Source organism: Eulemur rufifrons, chromosome 19, assembly GCF_041146395.1.
Source record: "Eulemur rufifrons isolate Redbay chromosome 19, OSU_ERuf_1, whole genome shotgun sequence".
Taxonomy (NCBI): Eukaryota; Metazoa; Chordata; class Mammalia; order Primates; family Lemuridae; genus Eulemur; species Eulemur rufifrons.
Window position 1 is genome coordinate 73,546,601 of NC_091001.1, and position 17,658 is coordinate 73,564,258.

Below are 17,658 nucleotides of genomic sequence, written 5' to 3' on the forward strand. Positions count from 1 at the left end.
CACAGAATTCCACTGCTCTCTCCGTTGGAGTGTGGAGATCGGAAATACCAAAGAACACTGGTCTTCCCCACTTTCTAAGCTGACCCAGGTTAATGTAGAGAATCAAGTTAGCATTTCAATAAATTTGAATGCTCTAATTTCTCTCATGCCTATACTGTTAAGATGCTGACTTTCTCATTTTACCACTGCTCTTAGAAAACAGTACAGAGAAGGAAAGATAGGACAATCTTTTGGAATTTTAAACTATTCCTTAATAATGATCTATAATCCGGTAGATTTACTTTTTTCTTTCCTTTGCTAAAATTAAAATTTTTAAGTGTTGATTGCTTTTTTGACTATTAAAAAATGACAGGCACGGACATCTATTATATTATTTATTATATTATATTGTGAAATATTTCAAAACTCAAAATGAGAAACATTATGTCATAGGAAGTTCCTTTCATACAAGAAAGGAAATCACCCATCAACCCACCATTCAAAGCAAACCATTAACATTTTAATGTATTTCCTTCCAATCTTTTACTTAATATATACAAAACTGGGACTATGCCGCATTATGCAGCTTTGCATACAGGTATTTCCACAGAACATGATATTGTTAGCACTTTCCAAACCATTATTTTAAGCACTATACTGAATTCCTCCCTATAGCTATGCCATAATTTATGTGATTATGTCTCACTAGAAAACATTTTTGCTTTTTCACTATTAATATTGCTAAGAAAATCCTTCTTTAAAAGCTTCTGTTCCTATTTTTAATTATTTCTTTAGGTTACAGAATTACACGTGGAATTTTAATTCAAAAGGTATAAACATTTAAGGCTTCTGTTACACATATAACTCAGCTGTTTCCCACTAAGTTTGTATTAATCCAAATACTCTCCCAGGAGGTGATACAGAGCTACCATCTCAGAGCAGCCCAGAGAGCATTATCTATCCACCAATTTAAGTGGAAAAATTAATCTATTGTTATAATTTGTTTCATATATGGGTGGGTATATGAATACTTAAGGTACCTAAGTATACTTAATATAGTTATTGGCCTCCTTAATTTCTTCTTTTATGAACTATCTGTTCCTATTCCCCAGATACTAGTGTTTCACGTTTTCTTATTTGTTTATAAAATATGTATTTATTAATCAGGTTTTCCTTTCCTGTTATTTTGACATGATGTATAAGGGACAAGTTTAATATAGACTGAACTTGGCATTATTTATCTAAATGATTATTATTTGCTGGAATGTATCTTTTCTGAATAATCAAGCTACTTATTTGAAAGAAAGCATAAAATTGAGACAAACTATGTAAAAATTCCACATTTCAAAATCATTAAAATGTATTGTGATAGATACTCAATATCTCATTTAGCTTCAGCAATCCTACATGATAGGTACTCTCATTATCCCCATTTCACAGATGAAGGTGCCCAGGCACACAGAGGTCTCCGCAGTCTGCCTAACATCACTTACGGTGTGAGTGAACTGATGGGGTCGTACAACTGGAGAGCCTAAAGCTAAGGCCAGGGACCTCTGCATCCAAAGGCCTCCATCAGCCTGTCTAGCTATGACCTCTCTCCAGCTCCACTGACGGTTACCCTGGAAGTTCAAACTCAACATGTTTAAAACAAAACTAATTTTCTTCCCAACCAAATATCCATTCATGCCCTTGACTTTATTTCCCTTATCATCATCAACTATTCTCTCCGTCATAATTTAAATTTGAAATCTTTATTGCCTTAACTCCTCACTCACTTGATCCACTTCCCATCCGCTCACTTTACAAACTGGCACAGGACTGGGCCTTCACACCCTCTCTCCCATCTCCCTCCTCCTTCTCCATCCCTTGGCCACCACCGTAACTTGCTCCCTTAACTTTTGGACCTCTACAATCTCCTCCCTATTACCTCCTTGCTTCTAGTTTCTTCCTGTTTCACTGCATTCTGAACATTACCTACGTGATAAGTTACTCAAATATCTTATAATCGTAGAATTTAGAAGCGCATAGGATCTTAAAAACTGAGTGCTAGATTCAATCGATTGATAGTTACTGCCTAGAACACTGTGTTGAGAATGTTACTGAGGCTCTCTCTCCACTCAGTGGAAAGAGTACCATGATTGATTTTCAGTGTCTGCCAGGAAGAGAAGCGAGTGATGCCACATGCCATGTTTTAACTCCACTATGACTTCATTTAAGTCTTTCATTTTATAAAATTAGATCTGAGACCAGAGGGTTAATGGTTTGCCAAAGTCACACACCGGTCAGTAAAAGGTCTTTCATTTTCTGGGTACAGTATATAGAACATATTCTGTATACTAGACTATATAAGTCCTTGGATTCAGGAACTAATTCTTATTCAACTTTAAGCCAGCCCATACCACCATCACAACTTCAAGTCCTGGTAAGGGAATGTATCCAATAATTATTTATCAAATAAAAAAAATATTGCAAAGTCATCTCAGAGTAGCAGCAATGGGAGAACATTAATAGTATAAATGCTTAATGGTCAAAAGAACTGTTTACCAAGAAATATAATTATATATTTTTTAATGACTAGAATCTAAACTGATAGTTTCCAATAAGTGGTCTTTACAGCATGTGTTAATCAAAATATAAATTCCATTGGTAATACAGCCTTTAAAAAAATAAAAGCAGGAATAAGCTGTTTAATAACTCTTTTGACATAAAAATGTTGTTTTCAAAAAGCATACCAAAAGGGATCAGGTTCACATAGCTTAGGCAGTCCCAAGAGAAAAGAATGAAACTGTTATCAACTAAGTACCTACTATGTACCTTGCATTGTACACTACTATCTCATAATAACTGTATGAGCAAGTACTATTATTTCTAGTTTTCTGATAAGAAAACTGTTCTTTTAACTAGTTCCAGACTAGACCTAGCTGTAGCCACATGGCTAGCACATTATAGGATTAGGATTTGGTCCCTAACCTGTTTTAACTCCAAAACCAATGTTCTTTCCAAACTAAGGAAAATTTTTCTGCAATAACAAAAATCATTCTCACAAATCTTAAAGGACAAAACCTGGTTATAACTCTATTAAAATTACAAATGACCGATCATCAGAAGAAATCATGGAGGTTTTTTTTTTGTTTTTTTTTTTTAAAAACCACAAGCTAGGAGATAATTTTTGCAGCACATATAATCCACAAAGGATTAGTAGACATCTACATATAGAACTTCTACAAATCAATAAGAAAAAAATCCAAAAGAAAAACAGGCAAAAGTCTGAAAGGGCACTTCACAGAAGAAGGAACCCAAATGGTTAATAATATAAATACTCAACCTGGGGAAAATGCAAATAAAAAGCACAAAGATAATATCTCACAAATATCAACTGGACAAGATTTTCAAGTTGGGTAAATGAGGTACTGGCAAGGTTGTGGGACAATCATAACACTTACACACAGATAGTGGGAACATAATCAGTATAACCATTTTGAAAAAACAACTTTGCATTCTCTACTAAGGTTGATACACATGCCCTGTAATTCAGCAAATTTCATTCCGTAGAGAAAGAGACAGAATGTGTGTTTGTGTCTCCACATATATACCAAAAGACATGTACTACCACCACTCACAGCAGCCCTTTTACAATATTAATAGCAAAAAACTGGAATCATCCCAAATCTCCATCCACGGTAGAATGAATAAATCAGCCACGATAGACTACTACACAGCAGTGAAAGTGAATGAACTACAGCAACAAAATGGATGAATCTTGGGAATATAATGTTCATCTAAATTGCAAGTCACAGAAAAATGCATAAAGTATAATTTTATTTATATAAATTTCAAAAACATACAAAATCAATTAAGTTTTTTTTATTAATAAAAAGAATAGACTACAGAGAAGGGAATGATAAGCCCAAGATTCAGGATAGGGGTTGTTTCAGATGGGATGACAGAGTGGCTCTGAATGTATGATAAGGTTCTTTAGGTGGTGGCTACCTGAGTGTCCATGGTTTGTAATTCTTTAGCATTTATTTTGGGAACATTATTTTGTATCTACTAATTATTTAATAAAAAACAACTCTAAGAAAAGAATGGGCCAGAAAGGCAGTACACTGAATACATTAGGTGACAGAAAGCAAGACGCCAGAGAACAGCAGAGGGGACCCTGAGCCCTGGGGTTACCTTCCTGGACTACAGTGTTGCTGCCTCAAAGCCAATGCCTTCTTATTCCAGGGGGGGAAATTGTTTTCAACTTTAGAGGTGTTTTAGAAAAGAACATAAGACATTGATTAATCTAAATAAAGTACAGTAAATAGGACTCTTCTACCTAAAGATTAAAGTAGGCCTTTATCAAGTAATTCCGTATTAAACAAATAATTTACAGTAAGTGCATCACTTTCCTCACCACCATTTAGTGACTCAAGAAAAAAAATGCACTGATACTTCTGCAAAAGAAAAGAAGAAAGGAATACAAAAGAATGAACCTTTTGATATTGAGGTCCCTTAGCTGAAGGAGTAGAGCACAGTTTAAATTAATATGCATAAAATTATGTAGGAGTCTCATTAAAATGCAGATTATGACTGGGTCAGTCTGGAATGAAGCCTAAGACTCTGCATTTATAACAAGCTCCCAGGTGATTCCAAGGTTGGTGGTCCATGAACCTACTATGATAGCAAAAGACATGAAAGTATCTCCTCCAGAGATGGTTAAAGAATAGTAATATGGGTGTATCTAATTAGGATAAGTTAGTTTTATCCACCAAGTAGAAAAAAGATTTACGATGTTATCTCTACACTATATAAACTTGAATATAACACAACTGTTGTCAGAAAAATTAGAGTACTAAAGTAGGTCTTTTGCAAAGAAAAGACGCTTTGAGAAAAAGCAAAGACTGAAAACTTCCAAGAGAAATCCATGAGATGCTTTACTCACTTCCACAGATCTACAGAGGTAGCTTTTCTAACAGGGGTCTTAGCCCTTTCCTTATGGAAGAATAGTTTGTGTTCCCAATAGTGCCTCAGGGAGAAACCAGGGCTACCACAAGGAAAGCCGCAGAACAATAAATAAACCCGATTATAACAAAGATGGTGGTCAAGGCCCAACATAATTAAAAGAACATCATATCTCTACATGTAAAAAAAAAAGGGGGGGGAGGGGGAGGATCTAAAAGTCTAAGAAAATGCTCATAAAACGAAAAGCTTAAATGATTTCAGCAAAAACCACATGCGATGATTTCCGCTCCTCATGTCTATGTTTGTTTAGTGGTAGTAAAATACGTCCATCTCAAAATGTACTTCCACATGTAAAGTCGTATTTTCATACATTGAGACAAAGCAACCACTCCACAAACTCTTCCAGGAAACTCTGCCAATGCCAAGTCCCTGCTCAGGATGTGTCACAAATAGAGTGAAGTCTTCTCACTTGCTCCTACAACATCACAGACAGTTGTTACTTACCTTGCCCAAGACAAGCTCTTCACAAAAAAACCTCAACTGGGGAGATGACCAAGTGACAGCAGTTGCTTCACTGCCCTAATGTTTCCTCATTCTCTCACATGAAGGTTTTGGTCACCCCAAAAGCGAAAGAGTTACAGAGAGCTTAACCCATCAGAATTCTGCACCTGGTATGTATGTCGGAACAGCTGAACCTGCTGCGAAATCAACACAGGATATTTCTTACAACATAGTAAATCCAAAAAACGTCTGGATGATCCATGCGAACAATAGCCAACAAAAATCTATACGAAACACGATTTTAATATAACCAGCACACCGATGAAGCCCACATCCAAAAAGTTCCATATTATAATGGCCCTTATTAGAAAAACTCAAAATAATCCACATATGCTACATAATTTACATGCAGTTCTACTCTGTGGAGCCACATAAAAATCAAATGCCACTAACTTGGATTCATTAGAGATTTTAAAAAGTAAAAGCAGGCATGCCCTTGACTTTGAAACACTGACCTTCCCTTCTAGTTAGCATACTGAAATTTCCTTTTTCACCTACACATTTTGGGAGAGCCTGGGTTGACATTTGAAACATATCCCATTTGCCATCCCACACTGAATAAGTGAACTACAGAAATGGCATTTAGAAGGGAAATTCCCTGTGTACTAGCCCGTCTAAACATGAGAACATTGGGAACCATCTCCTTCTAACTAGATACCAGCCAAGAGGCCTTGGTGGTCTGCCCTTCTCAACCCCCTACCTAGCCATATCTATAAAAAAAAGTGTACAAAAAATTATATGTACACAAACATAAATGCAGTTGTTACCATCATAATCCCATTAGTCATGTCTGGAGACTTAACTTGGCTATCAATAGAATTCTGAATAACAATTTATCATTCATCATGATACTCAATTACCTGATAATCTTTACTAAAGATTCCAAATATATAATTGTACTTGACTTACAGAAAAAAGCAAACGATGAAAACAAAGCAAATACAGGTTAAAGGAATCATCTACCATCCATTTAAAAACTAAAACAATCTTAAAGTTAATATTTTTATAAATGTCTCAGGCACATAAAAGCTAAAATACATTAATCATTTCATTTTAACAAATGGTTTCCTACAGGAAAAATTCACATTTAGTATTAACCCAAGACAGACGACATACTATAATGTCATAGCTGTGAAGGTCCAATTAATAAACACCAACTTTTCACATATAAAGAAATCGATGCATAGCTGGGTTGTGGTTACAGATCAAGGGTGATCCACAGAAAGACGCTGCGACTCCCCTCACAGACTGCACCACTGCCTCCGCACACCACTGGGCCCTGTCCTTCCTGCAGCCCCTCCCTTGGTCGGGGATCAGATTCCGGTCCGCATCCGCAGGCAGGCTCTCTCAGCCTGCGTTAGTGCTGCAGGGCGCCCCTTCGTCCGAGCCCTGCCCAACAGGAGGGGTCATCCCAAAAGAGAAGACTTGCTCCCCTTTTACACCTAGGTGACCTGGTCCTCCTGACGCCACATCCAGCTGAGGCAGCACGACAAGGTAGAAGCAGCTCCAGGCCTCGACCAAGGGCAGCCCCGGGCCTGGGTGGGGCCGGGCGGGGGCCGCAGGCGCCCAGTGGCCGTGCCAAGCCCTGCCAGCGAGAACCCGGAGAAGCTGCGATACTGCTGCATTGTGCTGCATCACGGCGAGGGCACCGTGAGCCATCCATCTTGCCAAAAAAGCACATCCCCGCCCAAATAAACCCCACCGAATCCATTTTTCTCCTCCGCCAAAACACCCCCACACTGGCCCTCTCCTCACCTACTATCAGGCCCGGCTTTTGATTGGAAAAATAATGGACAGCGGTTTGTGGACTGATGATCCCCAGCCCCCCCCCCCCCCCCATCAGATGGCAGCACTTGGCATCTTTCCTATCACAAAAACAAAGAGAAGCCCCCCCCGGAAAAAAGAGGGCCGTGGACGAGAGGTGTGGGGATGATGACGAGCTTCCAGCCCACCTCCCCAAGGCAGGCCCGGAGGGTCCCTGCCCTGGTACAAACCTGTTGAGGAGAGGGTGGCAGGAGCTGAAGGGCGGGCGCAGCGGCGGCTCCGCGCCCGGAGGCGGCTCACGCCCAGCCCTGGGAGAGTGGGAACGGCAGGGAGGGCGGGGGGCGGGCGCAGAGTGGGGAGCGAACGCGAGGATGGGGCGAGGGCGGGGGTAACGCGGGGCTGCCGCCTCCGGCTCAGCTGCAGCGCGGCGCAGCCGGGACCACGCCTGGCCGCATCCCCGGTACCGTTACGCGCTGAGCCCGGCCCTGTCAACGCCGCCCCCGCTCCCCACCCGCCAGGCCAGGGGGAGGGCACCTGAAAATATACCCTCCTGGTTGCCCACTCCACACCCACCTCCGCGCCAGGAGCCGCTGCACCCGGCTAGAGGGAGGAGGCAGAATAGACAGGGAGGAGGAATAGGCGCTGCTGCGCCAGGGATGGGGCCGGGCGGCTGCGGTGCGCACGGCTGGTCTGCGGCCGCCTCACTGCAGAACCGGGCGCCCCTCGCCCCGCATCACCCGAGTACTAACAAGCACTGGAGACCCAGGCTCCCCGCGCCGCCCTCGCCCGGGCTCTGCAGCCTCCCTGCCCCCACGCCGCTCCCCGGGTGCAGGGCAGCGGCGGGCAGCGGCGTCCGTCGGCCCAGGGCCCGCGCCCCTCCTCCCGCCCGCCAGCCACCGCGGAGCCCGCCCGGAGGCAGCCCCAGTGAGTTGGCATCTTCCTGCCTCGGGCCCCCTACCTACCTCCCGGGGATGGGGTGGGGGCGCCGGGGTCCCGTCCTCCTCCCGCTCCTCGGCGGCCGGGCGGGTGGGCCGGGAGGCGACTCCGCGGGGCTGTCCGCGGCTGGGGCCGGGGCTCACAGGACGGGACCAGTGGGCGCTGCTGCGCGGGGCTGCGCGCTCGCTCCGGGAGGAGAGGCAGCCGAGGGAGGGACTGGAGGAATCCGCAGCCTGCACGGCAACAGCTGCACTGATTCCGGGGGCTGGGCGGGAGCGCGGGGTGTGGGGGGAGGAGGGGAGGAGGGAGCAAGCAGGGAGGGGGCGAGGGGCGGGGAGAGGGAGCGCGCGGGCGCGGCGGGCGCGCGCATACACACACACACACACACACACACACACACACACGCACACACACACACGCACGCTCTCTCCCGCACGCCCTCCGCCCTCTCTTGCCTCTCCCTCCCCGCCTTTGGCCTGTGCTCGGCGGCTGCTCCGAGTCCCACAGCAGCCCACCCAGCGCCTGCTCAGGCAAGAGCCGAACCGCGGGCGCGTCCACGCTCCTTGAAGCCGAGGCTCTTCCCCGGCCTAGCCGGGATCTCATCCCCCAGCGGCGGGGACTGACCACGGCTGGCCAGGGCGGGGTGGGCACTACTGCTGCAGCTACCCTGGCAGGACAATAGGGGCTTTGTCCCCACAGCTGGCGAGGGCCAATTTCACGTTTAATTTGAGGCTAATTCGATTATCGCCATGGAAAGGGGCGGCCTAATTTTCTACGTGACTTGAGCAGCCTCTTTTCGTCCTTGATGTTTGCTTTTGGAACGCGGGAGAGAAATGTGTTTGGGGAGATTTGGGAGCGTCATTTGCTTGGTTAGTTTTAGATCTGGGTGGTGATGCCTTACAGGTTCCTCCCAGCTTGGAGAAGGATGACGGTGACCTCTTTGTGGGAAACCTTGGGTGCTGGGGATGCGGGATTGTTCCTCGCTGAGGTTAATGTATTCCTCCTTTGTGAATTGCTTTTTCACCCTTTTCTCCGCGCAGCCGGGAACAAACACTACAAGTGGTTTAAACAACTACCTCTCTCGCCCAGGCGCAGGCTCACCTTCAAACTGAGGCCAGGTTCTTCTCCAGAGTGGGACCATCCCCGCCACAGTGGAGGTCTCCGGGATGGCTGGAGGACTCTAGTCCTCCTCTAATTCCCTGAGACACTCACTAGACGTTTCTTTGGGTTTTTGTCAAGTGCCAGAGCCGCTTCCCAGCCAGCTTACCCACCCCATCAGTATCCCCACCCCAGGCTGTAGAGAAATTCGGGAACCGCCACTATCGGGAAGAAAAGATGGTGGAATAACCATGAGCACAAGTGGAAGTGCTCCTTAGAAACCAGAGTCTGGAGAAATTGACTTGCTCCCTGCTCCGTAAGGCACCCAACGCTGCACTGTGGGCATGGCGGGGAGGAGGGCTCTCCCTGGTTGAAAAAGCCCCAGGCCGCCTTCCCCTAAAGATTTGATTACCTGGGATGGATGAATGAATGACTAAATAAATTAATTAAAAACCCAAAAATACAGGACAGTTAAATAGTTTGGATCACGCTTATGTCTCAGATCAATACAACCTGGTCTGATGAGTTTATATTTTTGTATATATTTTTGGGTGAATATTTTAAAACTAAATGAAATTGTCACAGCAAACTGAAAATGATTCTTTCATTTAGGCCTTCACCATCAGTTTGAATGTTTGTACCAATGTTTACTTTTGTTATATATGGGAGTAAGGCAAATAATTTAACATTTTTCTCAGAAGGTTGATCAACATAACCAGCAGGTAAACTCCCCAAGGGCTGGGTTCTTTGTTCACTGTGTACAGAGCAGGCACTTAGGGGGTACTTAAAAATATTTTTTGAATTGAACAGAATCAACATACAAGCTGCTGCACTCATTAGGTAATACAAGAGATCCACCATAAATGAAAGTTGTTTCCCTTTCACTTATTTATTTTTTGCCATGGCCACCAGCACCTCCCCACCTACAATGTTAATGAAATACCAAAGAAAACAGTGGCAATAGTGGGAAATGCTTCAGTTTAAATTCTTCCAATATTATTCTGAAATGGTGACTCTTAAATACTTCCTTTATCACAGATAGCATTTTGAAATTTAAAAAAAAAAGCAGATAACAGTACTTAAATAAATCTTCATTTGATGACTCACCTCCCATACCCCATTCCACTCCCACTTATGTTTTTAATGTTTCCTTCCAAAAAAAAAAAAAAAAAAAAAAGCTACACATAACCTTAGTAAGGCACTCTAGTAAAGCACCAGTAATTATTCTAAAAACTGTAAATACCTGTCTCACAATTTTGAATTCTTACCCTTTGGTGGAAAAAAATCGCCCAGGAGAACCCAGCGTACCAATGACCTGAAAGAAGTAACAATTCAAAGAAAAGACAGTCTACATACAACTGGAGAGATCATTGGAGAAGACACCTCTGTGGAAGGCAAAAATCTAGAAAAAGATAAAAACTGTTAGTCAGTAGTGATGAAAACTCAGAAGGATTATTCCCAAATATCTCAGAAGAAACTTTGTTGAAGTTTCTCCTCACATTAGCATCAAGATTGATTTAAAGGAACCTAGGACTCATCGATACCATGTCAGTTACATACTACTCTCCAATTTTAAAACCATGTGATTATATATGGCTTTGTCTCCCTTAGAAATAGTACTTTATTACAAAATTTTTATAGATACAAATTGTCATTTTAACTTTCCATTCAAAATGTAGGGGAAAATCTTTTTAACATATATATTAGTAACTATAGACTATGTCATGATGCTGTAACACACAATTCCTAAAACTTGGTATAGCACACAAATCCCTGAATCAACAAAGGTTAATTTATTGCATTATAAAATCAACTGTAGTTCCAAGAGACTCTCTGGGGAGAGAGTCTGTCTTCCATGTGTTAGCTCAGCACTCCAGAGTACTTTAATATTATGGTACCTCCATGTCAAAGGGGGCTTCTACAATCTCCATTGTAAAGGAAAGAGTACAATGGAGGTTTAATTACCACCAACTAAATACTCCCATCCAGAAATGACACATGGTTACCTCCCCCCACATCTCATTTGCCAAGCAAGTCACATGGTGACACCTAAACCTAGAAGTTAATAAACAATAGTATTGTTGGTCACAATCTGTTTTATTTAGAAAAGAGAGAATGATATTTTATTTCCTTGGCTATATTATATTAACCCCATTAGAACCCGTCTTTTATTTTACTGATAATAACCTAAAACTTTAAAATCAGAAGACATTTTGAAAACTTGAATAAATTTTTTAAATTTCTATTTACTCCTGAACTTGACTTCCTTTTAACCCTGAACTAGTCTGGGAAATTTCCTTATATTTAAAATGTTTCATTTGAAGATTTCATACCTATTAATTTTGCACTGGGAAAACCTAAAGACATATGTATAAACTAACATTATCATGAATGAATAGTTTTTAAGCAGTAGTAACACATTTACTCTTGTATCACATAATTCATCCTTTCATATAATCAAGAAATATATATGCTCTGCGTATATGCTCTGCCATAGAGTGGTGAGTAAAACATTTGAAAAATCACTGCCTTCATAGATCTTTCATTCTAGTAGGGCATGCGATCAATTCATAAACAAGTAAAAGATATGTACAATGATAAATATGAATATATGGTAATCTAAATATATAAAAATAATATAAAATGATCAGAATAAATGGTTTCAGCTTTCTATAAAAGATCTTCAATTTTTTTCTGTTAACAGTAATGATCATAAGTAGCAACCATTAAGTGCTCTCCAGTCTTTAAAGTGCTTTAACACATGGCTTATTATTTTGTCCTTCTGTCAGTTCTGTGGGGTAGATATTAAGCTCATTTTGTAGATGAAAAAACTGAGGACCAAAGGGTTAAATGAGTCGCCCAAGTTCTTACAGCTAGTTAAGGGCCAGGGATATCTTAGAAGCTGTGTATCTGGGCATTGCATATTAATTATTAAAAAGTAACTCTATTTTGCAAGATGAAAAAAGTTCTGGAGATGGACGGTAGTATGGTTGCACACGGTGTGAATGTACTTAATGCCACTGAACTGTACACTTAAAATGGTTAAAATGGTAAGTTTTATGTTATGTATATGTTACCAAAATTTTTTAAAAATTTAGAAGTAACTCTGAATTTAGACCTCTAGAATAGTAGAGTAGATGCTTTCTTAACTCATCTTCATTTAACCCACTTGTTAGATTATATTCTTTCTTCGCTCTGTGTAGTAAGCATATTGAAATAGGCTATACTCTGCTATACCTATATTTCAGCTTCCACTAGTTGTGCTGTACATTTACCAAGTCAGTTATGTTTGTTCCCAAATTGTTTATGCCAGTTATACTTCGTATAATTAAGTATTACATAGACCATGTAAAACATGAATGTGAAAAGAAGAGTTCTTTCAGTAAAAACAAAATTGGAAACTTTTGAGGTATCTAATTAAAGTTTAAAAATATTGCCATTGAGTTATGTGTGGGCAAAATAATAAAAAGTAGGAAGGAGTGGAAATAGTAAAAACCTTATCCCTTGCATTCGTCTACACTTGGCAATAGAGTGGTGGGTTGACCCCCTTCTCGGGGGACATGGGTGCATTTATCAGATCAAAACCATACTCTCTGGGAGCTTGATTCTAATTATCCCACCACAGAGATATAAGAGCAAATCTGAGTCTTTACTGTTAGAATCAAACTAGAAATGTAAAAAAGGAAAAGAAACAGAAAAAAAAAAAAGATTTTCTGGAATCTCCCTTTGGAAAATAGCAGCTAAGAATGAAGGGAAAAGCTCAAACTATGAGGACTCTCCACATAACAACGTGCACTTTTCCTCATCTTCTCAACCTATACTATCCAATACAGTAGCAACTAGCTATGTTTCTTAGTGACATGTTGCTACTGAGCACTTGAAAGGTGGCTAGAGTGACAGAAGCACTGAATTTTTAATTTTACTTAATTTTAATTAAAACTAAAATTTAAAAATTGATTCTTGGTCAAGTTATTGTAAGACTTTTAAGTATGTTTGGAACAATTTGGGTATTTGAGACTACTTGTTTTAACTGTGAATTTTATGAAATTTACATATATGCCAGATTTCAGAAGCTTAGTTAAAAAAAAAAAGGAATGCAAAATATCTCAATTTAAAAATATTCATATGTTTCAATGACACTATCTTGGATATAATGGATTAAATAAAATCTATTTTTAAAATTATTTCACCATTTTTATTTTTTTAAATGTAACTATTGGAAATTTTTTGTATTATTTTGTTTTGACATGAGGTTTCACTATGTTTCCCAGGCTGGACTTGAACTCCTGAGCTCAAATGATCTTCCTACCTCAGCTTCCCAAGTTGCTGGGACTACAGGTATGTGCCACCGTACCTGGCTCTGAAAAAATTTTTAATTACATAATGTGGCTCACATGATATTTCTATTGGACAACACTATTTTAGACATTGTCAATAAGATCTTTAGTGATGGCATCCTTACTCTTTAGGCTCAGGAAGACAGCCAGAATTTAGAATATGCCACAAAGTGAAGTCAGGTTTCCAACTTCTAGGCTTCCTATAAAGTCCCCATCACAATGGCCTCGGTGTCTGTGGTAGCAAGTCATGATGTTTTGTTGAACAGAAGGCTGGTGTAGCTAATATTTTCGTGACTGATGTCATTCTTTTGGAAGTCCAGAGAAGTCTTTGGCCATAACAGAGTGCCATTGCCTCAAGATAAACCACCCAACCTCCCTCCCCGCCAACACCCCACCCCACCATTTGACATAGTTTGCCAGCCTAGCTAAAGGATTCCAGAAGTGGGCTAGATTCATGCCTAGAATTGATTCAATAAATTGCAGAAATTCATAGGCTGATGGTTATGAAACAGAGAAACAGAGAAAAATCACTTCCCCTCGGAGGTCAGAGCAGCTTAGCATGCAGCTTGTTTGAGGAGAAACTCTAGTCCTTACATTCTGGCCACTCTGCACCCTTAATCACACTCCCAGTGTTGGGGTGGCCTCATTTCACACCCCATGTCCTCAGATGCTGGGTGGGTGTAGATACACAGCATAAATGTGACATCTCAGAGGATGACAGAGGATGACCAAAAAACGCTAATGAACATTGCCATAGTAGCAATGAAATTCTTTCCTTGCTCACTTCTCGTGGTTTGCTGGTTGGTTTCTTCTCTTGAGTTCTTTCTTTTACACACAGGTTAGAGTAAGCAAGAATTCAATTTTAATGAAAAGCCTTTTATTTCAGACTGAAATTGGAACCCTTAAAGAATCAAAAAAAAAAAAAAAAAAAACAGGGAAACATTTGCTAAATTTCAATTAATAAGCATTCCCCCAAATGGGCTTACAAGGTATAATAATTTTTTGTTATTGTTTGAACATTATTTTTACCCCATATATGTGTATATATAGGCATTCTGCTAAGGACATCACATGTACTCATCTAATCCTCACAACTAGTCTATGTGTCATATGTTATTATTATCCCCATTTTACTGATGAGGAAAGTAAGGCACAAAGAGATGGGGTCAGTTGCTTGAAGTCTCACACCTAGGAAGTGAGGAAAACCGAACCCAAACCCAAGTTCATCTGACTCCCAGCTCCCTGTTTCCAAAAGTTTGAAAAGGGAAATAGAATCTTAGACATTTTACTTACTAGCTTTCAGTGTAAACATAATTATTGTAAGTATGTGGTCAAAGACATCCTTTTTAAAAAATGGTTTTAATAAAACTTTAAAAAGACTTATTAAGATGAAGTCCGTAAGAGTGTATCTAAGTTTGAAAAAGTTTTAAGCACCTGGATTCTTTATGTGCTTATGTTTCAAACAAAGTTCGCTCAACTTGAAAATCATCCGCTCCTTAATAAGTGCTGCCAATATGGAATAAGAAAAAATACTTTCAACAGAAAATCCCCCTTGTGTTTGGTGAACAGAGCAGTATTGTTGTTTGTTTTTTGAAGGGGACAGGAGGTGGGGGTAGAGGTGGGGATGTTTGTTTTTATGAGGCCTGCTTTGAAGAGCTCTTCTGAAGCCTTCCCAGGCGGGGCGGAGCAGGGGTGCTGGGGTTTAGTGCAGTACAGGCCGGGAAGTGTGGGCAGGAGTCTCTCCAAAGAGGACCTCGGACCTAAGCAAGCTGAGAAAATCATACACTGGATTTCAAATTGCTCAGGACTCTGTAGAAGGAACAAAAAAACTGATGGGTCCTAAGTCCCTTATGGTGTGGAATTAAGTGAATTTGAGAAGAGTCTGAGATTCCACCCATTTGGTGAGAAGATTTATTCTAAGAGGTAGATTCTACAGGAAGGCTAGGAAAGTTATCTGAAAGCATTCTCTGAAGTGTGTCTTAGCGATTGGCATGTAGGCCCTACCATCTTTAGCTGTACTTAAGAGAGGAATGAGGCCTTCTCCAGTCGTTCCTCCAGTAATTTGCCCTCCAAGAGATTTGGAGGTTGCCTCTTCCCTCTTCCTCAACTGAATTCTCCCAGACCCTCCAGAAAGAAGAAGGGTGCTGATCTTCCTACCCTCAGCCTTTCACGTGGTCACCAGCTACATCCTGGGTGGTTGGAGGCCTCCCCCTTCTAAACCATCTGAATCAAGTGGCATAAACTGGAGAATCATTGTGGCTTGTTTGAGAAGAAAACACCAGAAATACCTTATATACATGACATGGCTGAACCAAATAAAAAATCCTTTGTTGCTAAAAAAGGATTCTGCAGAACTTAAATACTGTATGAAAATAATATTCTTTGGCTGCAAATTCTGCCTATTAAAGATCATTTTTATAGGGAGTTGTTATTACATTTGATAAGTTGGGTACAGTTTGCTTTTCAACTCCAGGAATATTTTAAGAATTTTTGGATACTTGGGAGGATTATTGGAATAGCCAGAAATGCTTTTGGTGATGGTCTTATTATACTATAAAATGAGCTCGTTGTAAGGATGACAGTGATATCTAATAATACTCATTCTTATTTAGAGAGCTGGGCTATGGGTGAAGGCTAACATATAACTCCAAATTCTTGCAAAAACTTATAGAATCACTAGTAGTAGTGTTATTTCACAATTTTGGAGATGTTGAATAGTGATTTCTTCAGATACATGATAGGATTGACTGCTGGGTATTTTGTAGGAAAGTTTTTGTAATAAAGTAATTTGCTCCTGCTGCTACTGGAATTTAATTAAATTAGTTTATTTATTTTATAGAGCTGGGATCTCACTATGTTGCCCAGGATGGTCTCAAACTCCTGGTCCCAAGTGATCCCCCTGCCTCAACCTCCCAAAGTGCTGGGATTACAGGCATGAGCCACTGCACCTGGCCTAAAATTTAATTTTAATCACTCAAAGCTATGAGTGAAGTCTAGGCTCCCTCTTTTACCAACTGCATTATGAGTGGAGGGTAGAATATTTAGGATAATCCTGGGTTCATTTTTGCCCTATAAGTCTATGGTAAGAGGAACCTAAAGGAAAAATACAAATCAAAGAGATTTGTTCATTCATAATCTCTCTTAGGCCAAAATGAACAATGTATAGTGATCCAAATGCTAGTGAAACAGACCAGAAAATAGAACAGTATTGTATAGGAAAATTGAGAATGATGATAATTGCAAACAAAATGCAAGTTTTTGTTAACCAATTAACCTAATTAACTACCAATAAAAGTATCTTCTTTCTTTTGGATACCATATAACGTGTATAAATGCATTAGAATGTTTTTCAGGTATAGGCAATTGGGATTCCCAACCTGTGAAACATACCAGACTAGTGAGAAGGTTCTCATCTTAGAAATCAGGGGAATTGGAATCCTGTGCAGTGCTGATGGATGGCTTCTTAGGTTATGGAGGCGGGTAGGAATCCTGTGTTCAAGATCATCAGTTAAAGGAAACTTGAGATGGGCATCCTGAATTGTAACCTTGGCACCGCCCTCCCTGTGTCCTTGAACAGATGACTTCATTTCTTGTGTCTGTTTCTTTATCACCCAATTTCTATTCTAGTTCTTTCAAAAGCCTTAGGCATTTTGCATAGCAAATCAGGATCAAATCTAGGAGGGAGATAGGGAGAAAGAGACTAAGTATTCGGTTAGGAACAGAAATTTTCTGCATAAACTTTGTTTCATGTTCTGGACCATTTCTTACACATTTGTGCATTTTCTCCTGGCCCTTGGAAAACTGAAGTCTCGGTGGAACATTCCATGAATGATCATCAGTGTTACAGTTCTACTAAAATAACTGGGGCCTATTTATAAACCACAGGAAATTGTTCTTGCTCAGGATACAGTCTGAATAAGTAATTTTAAAAATGGAAAACACTGTCAATCATCCATATGTTTTCTCTATTTACTGTTTCCCACACTGGCCGTGTGTATTCCTATATCTATACCTTTGCTTATGCTGTTCCCAAAGT

The 17,658-nt window shown here is 40.7% G+C and overlaps 1 protein-coding gene across 1 annotated transcript in view; it reads right to left on the reverse strand.

Moving 5' to 3' along the window:
* SPTBN1 (spectrin beta, non-erythrocytic 1) overlaps positions 1 to 8,405 on the reverse strand; it is a 190,653-nt gene extending 182,248 nt beyond the window's left edge. Inside the window, exon 1 of the mRNA XM_069494377.1 lies at positions 8,214 to 8,405. The gene's annotated coding sequence lies outside the window, so the exon portion shown is untranslated. The remainder of the gene's footprint in view (positions 1 to 8,213) is intronic.
* Between the last annotated feature and the right edge of the window lie 9,253 nt (positions 8,406 to 17,658).